This window comes from Eleutherodactylus coqui, chromosome 4, assembly GCF_035609145.1.
Source record: "Eleutherodactylus coqui strain aEleCoq1 chromosome 4, aEleCoq1.hap1, whole genome shotgun sequence".
NCBI classification, from domain to species: Eukaryota; Metazoa; Chordata; class Amphibia; order Anura; family Eleutherodactylidae; genus Eleutherodactylus; species Eleutherodactylus coqui.
The window spans coordinates 193,406,103-193,411,839 of record NC_089840.1 but is presented as its reverse complement, the minus strand read 5'-3'; positions in this window follow the sequence as shown (position 1 = coordinate 193,411,839).

The window sequence follows — 5,737 nt, the reverse complement described above, 5'->3', positions numbered from 1 at the left end:
TTCATGAAAATTTGTTTGTAGCCCTTAGGCCAGTGTCACATGGGCGTAAGTGCATTTACTCCATGTATTTGCGCAATGAGTGTTGTGTATTTCAACACCCATGTATATGTTTAACTGTACGGGGATGAAGGGATTTCTCGTAGTGATACAAGTCTGTTTTCACATGAAAATGTCTCATATCCACGGGGCTTTCACATGGTGGAAAGTGTGATATAGTGTTAAACTAGCCTAAATTATGATAGCAGTATTTAAAACCAAATATATATTTGGCATCGCTGCATCCATAAAAAGCCAAATCTATCAAAGTAACGCATTATTCACGCCGCACGGTAAATGTTGTCAGCAAAAAAAAAAAAAAGATACACAATGTCAGAATTGCGCTTTTTTGGTCACCCTGTCTCTAAGAAAAAAATAAGGTGATCAAAAAGTCGTATGTACCTGAAATACCAATAGAAACTAAAGGACAGCCCACAAAAAATAAGCCCTTGAACAATTATGTCAACTGAAAAATTTTAAAAAAGTTATGACTGTCAGAAGACAAAGGCAAATAATTTAATTTTTGCCCCAAATTATTTTCATTTTTAAAAGTAGTACCAAAAAAACTATATAAATTTGGTTTAATAGGAATCATACCAACCCATAGAAAAAAGTGATCATGTCATTTTTGTTGAAGTGTGTGCACCGTAGAAATAAGATCCTTCAAAAATGGCAGAACTTTTTTTCCCACTTCACTCTGCTTAGAATTTTTTTTATGTCTTTCAGTACATTATATAGTACCATTGAAAAATACAACTTGTCCTGCAAAAAAAAATGGATTATACCTACCTGATTATCAGGTTTCCAGGAGTCTCCACGACAGCACCAATTGAGATTGCCTCCTCCTGATAGGACAGGAACACACTGAGAGGTTAAAAGCTCCCCCCTTCCCCACTTTCCTCAGTGGATTCTAACGAATTGCCGGGGTAGGAGCTCAACTTAAATTTCTTCCCTTAACCGGGGTTTTTTTGTTGATTATAAAATTATATTATATTATATATTTATTTATTAATTTTTATATTATATTCTATAGTTTCTTTCTATCCATTTAGGGGGGGGGGAGGTACGGGTGCTGTCGTGGAGACTCCTGGAAACCTGATTATCAGGTAGGTATAATCCATTTTTCCCCCAGTCGTCTCCACGACAGCACCAATTGAGACGTACCAACTAAAGTTTATTAGGGTGGGATTGCTGCCGAGAGGACTTTGCGGCCGAAGGCCCTGTCCTCGTCCTGCTGCACTTTTACCCTATAATGTTTAATGAACGTGTGGGGTTTTTTCCAGACTGCGACCTTGCATATCTGCTCGACCGAGGCTGAGCTATGTTCGGCCCATGAGGATGCTACTGCCCTTGTAGAATGGGCTTTAAGAGCTAAGGGGATTTCCTTCCCGAGGGCCTTATAGGACTCTATGATGGCCAGGCGGATCCACCTGGCTATGGAGTTTTTTGCCGCTTTGTTCCCTTTATTTGGCCCACTGAACTGGACGAACAGGTTGTCATCCCGTCTCCAGTGGCTTGTCGCATCTATGTAGCCTAGGACTGCTCTCCTGACGTCCAGGCAGCTTAGGATTTTTTCTTCCTCGTTTTTAGGTTTGCTAAAAAATGAGGGCATTATTACGTCCTGGGACCTATGAAAATGTGATACCACCTTTGGCATGAAGGCAGGGTCCGTTTTAAATATTAATTTGGAATCCGAGATTTTTAGAAATGGGTGGCGAATGGACAGAGCCTGAAGCTCGCTAACCCTCCTTGCAGACGTGATGGCTACTAGAAAAACGGTCTTGATTGTAAGCATTTTTATCGGTAGTGCTTCGATCGGCTTGAATGGTTCCGCTGACATGGCCCTTAGAACCCAATTAAGGTTCCAGTCTGGAACAAGTTTTATGGGTCTAGGTCGTAATCTAGCTGCTGCTGTCAAGAACCTGTTGACCCATCTATTGTCCGCGAACTTTGTGTCGCATATGGCGCTAAGGGCTGCGACCTGGACCTTCGGGGTACTTGGAGAGAGGCCCATCTGTAGGCCCTCCTGCAAGAATTCTAAGATCAAAGGGATGCTCGGAATAGAATCCCGGGAATCCCTTCCCTGTCTCCATGAGGAGAACCTTCTCCAAACCTTCTGGTAGATAAGGTGGGTCGTCTTTTTTCTGCTGGACATTAACGTTTCTACCACTTTGTGAGAATCCCTTCCCCCTTAGTGAGGATTCCTCAAGAGCCATGCTGTTAAGTGGAGTCTGTCTAAGCCCGGGTGGTTCAGTGGCCCCTGTGATAGCAGATCTGTCCAGGTCGGAAAGGTGACTGGGTCCTGGACACTCAATGTTGTCAGAAGACCGAACCAACTTCTTTTGGGCCAGTAGGGGGTCACCAGGATTAGCATGCATACCTGGGTTCTGAAATGTTGTAAGACCCTGGGGATCAGCGGTATCGGAGGAAACACGTACACTAGCCCCTTTCCCCAGTCCTGGCCTAGGGCGTCTATTGCTGTAGGACGATCTCCTGGCCGGAGGGAGAAGAAATTGCCTACTTTGGCGTTCTCCCTGGTTGCAAATAGGTCCAATTGTGGGGACCCCCACCGGTTGGTCAGGATTCTGAATGCCTCCAGGGAGGGACACCATTCTCCTGGGTCTATCTGCCTCCTGCTGAGGAAGTCCACTTTTTGGTTTAGCCTCCCTTTTAAATGTGTTGCCGCGATCGAAAGAATCCAGCCCTCTGCCCAGTGGAAGATTTTCTGCGAAATGTTTTGCAGGGCAGGAGACCTTGTGCCCCCCTGGTGCCGAATATGGGCGACCGTGGTGGTATTGTCCGACAGTATCTTTATATGCTGGTTCCGTAGCGAGTTTCCTAACTGCTGTAGGACCCGCCATACGGCCTGTAGCTCTCTGTAATTGGAGGATTGTTCTTTTATCCTTTGGGACCACGGGCCCTGAAAGAACTGGTTCCCCACATGCGCTCCCCATCCCCAGGCGCTTGCGTCCGTTGTGATGTGCGTGGCTGGGTTTTGTAGCCAATGAACCATTCTCTTCAGGTTCGCTGGGAATGTCCACCAACGCAGGGATGTTTTCACTGTGTTTGGGATATACATTTTTGTCCCTAGCGAGGACTGCTTTTTGTCCCATGCGGATAGGACGGAGGCCTGTAAAGCTCTGGTGTGAGCCTGGGCCCATGCTACTCTGGGAATGCATGACGTTAGGCTTCCCAGGAGAGACATGGCTTCCCGAATTGTGCATGATCGTTTCTGTAGGAAGGATCTGACCAGCCTTTGGATTTTTTGTATTTTTTCCTCGGGCAGGCAGGAGCATTGTAATTCTGAGTTGAGCGTTATGCCCAAAAACATCTTCCTGTCGGGGTCGAAGCTGGATTTTTCCCAGTTTATGATCCATCCTAGAGACTGGAGGAGTTCTAGCACTATCTCTAGGTGCTTTGTTAGTAGTTTCCTGGACTCTGCTATTATTAAAATATCGTCCAGGTAGGGTATTATTAGGATCGACTTTTTTCTCAGGTAGGCAGGTAGGTAAAAATTCTGGGTGCTGAGGAGATCCCGAAAGGCAGGCATCTGAATTGGTGGTGCTCTATTCCTTTGCCCATATCCACTGCGAACTCTAGGTATCTTTGGGACCCCTCGTGGATCGGTACATGGAGATAAGCGTCCTTCAGATCAATGGACGCCATGTAGGCCCCTTTGGGAATCAACTTTATCGTTGAAGAGATGGACTCCATTTTGAATTTTCTGTACTTGACACAGGTGTTCAAAGGTTTCAGATTCACTATCATGCGGTGTTTCCCGCAAGAGTTTTCTTACTAGGAAGAGCCTGGAATAATGGCCCTGAGTTTCCTCGTTTTGCGGCACGGGGGATATTGCGTTTAGATGTTGCAGGTCCTGAACGCTTTGCCTTAGTAAGTGTAACTGTTGCCCTGAGCCTCCTGTGATGATGAATTTCCTTCTGGGGAGGGACACCAGTTCTATCCGGTATCCCTGCTGTAGGATCTTTGGGATCCATGGGCCTTCGCAAATTGCGGCCCATTGGTCCACAAAGTTCCCCAGCCTTGCCCCTACAGAGCTGGCGTCAGGGTCTCTGCTTGGGCTCCCCCTGGTGGGGATTAAAGAGGATATTTCTCCCTCTGTCCCCCTTGGGGCAACTCCAGCGGCCTGTCTTGCCCTTGCCTCGGTAGGCCTCGGGCTGTTGCCCTGTGGTTCGGAAGAAGGTCTTCCCTCTCTGCGGCTTTTCTTCCGGGAATCCCTTCTTTTTGTCGGCCGCCTTCTCCAGGATTTTGTCTAGGTCTGGTCCGAACAAAAAAACTGACCATAGAACGGGAGGGCGCATAGTTTATTTTTTGAGGCCAAGTCGCCTGACCATGATTTCAGCCATAGTACTCTTCTGGCTGAGTTAGATCGGGCTGTAGCTTTTGCCGAGAGTGTAACCGTTTCGGCCGCAGCATCCGCTAGAAAATTTGTTGCCATGCGCAGGATAGGTAGGGAATTTAGGATCTGTTCCCTTGGCGTTTTATTGTTTAAGCGTAGCTCCAGCTGTTCGAGCCATACCCCCAGGGTGCGCGCCACGCAGGTGGCTGCGATCCCTGGCCTAAGTATGCTTGCTGCTGCCTCCAATGATTTTTTTAGAAGGCCTTCGGCTTTGCGATCCATGGGATCTTTTAATTGTGCGGCGTCCTCAAAGGGCAGGCTCGTCCTCCTAGCTACTTTGGCCACTGGGACGTCTACCTTGGGTATCTCTTCCCAGCTTGCGCAAACTTCCTCCTCAAATGGGTACCTTCTTTTTACCCCTCTAGCGGAGAAGGAACCTGCGTCTGGTTTCTTCCACTCCTTTTGGATAATTTTAATGATGTTTTTGTGGACAGGGAAGGTATGTTTACGCCTCTCCCCTAGTCACCCAAATATCTCATCTTGCAGGGTGCGTGGTTCTCTGGGCTCTTCCATTTTTAATGTAGCCCTGACTGACTTAATTCTGTTAAGTCGTCCTGATGGAAAAGGTATCTTTTGTAGTCCTCATCGTCTGAGGACTCCTCGGACGCCTGTTCCTTTTGCTCCGATCCGATGAGCCTTCCGACTCCGAGAGTTCTGTCGGGAACATACGCCTTTTTCTGGCGTTTCGCTGGCGGCGCCAGCTGTGACGTTAGGGCTGATCGAACCTCCTCCTTCACCAGCTTCCTAACGTCATCCAGGAATCCCCCCGATTCCTCTTTGACTAGCCTCGCTACGCATGCCTTGCATAGAGGCCTCTGGTACGTAGCTGGCAGTCTCGTCCCGCACTCCACGCATTTTTTGGGTTTTGTTCTGGGAGGGATGTCTTTTTTATCCCCCTGACAAACAAAGAGGGGAAAGTATTTTTTGCGGGTAAATATGCAATTTTTCCATATACAATACATTGAATTTTTGCATTTTGTATTTTTTGCCGCACTGGCTACTTACGGCCGCTGAGGCTGAGGTTTCAGCTATCTCTGGGGCTGGAGCACTCATTACTGTACCGCTGCTGCAGACACCCTGCGACCTGTAGTGCTGGTCCACCTTCTGGCTTCTCTCAGGTTCCTTATTTTGAATTTTCGCGCTCCTGCGCTAAGCCCCGCCCCCTCCGTGCGGCTCCTGATGCGAGCGTGATGACGTCACCACGCTGGGCACGTGACGTGACGCCCCCCCGCCGTCAAAGGGCTTCCTGGAGTGCCACGTTGTGACTATACAAGATGGAGGAGG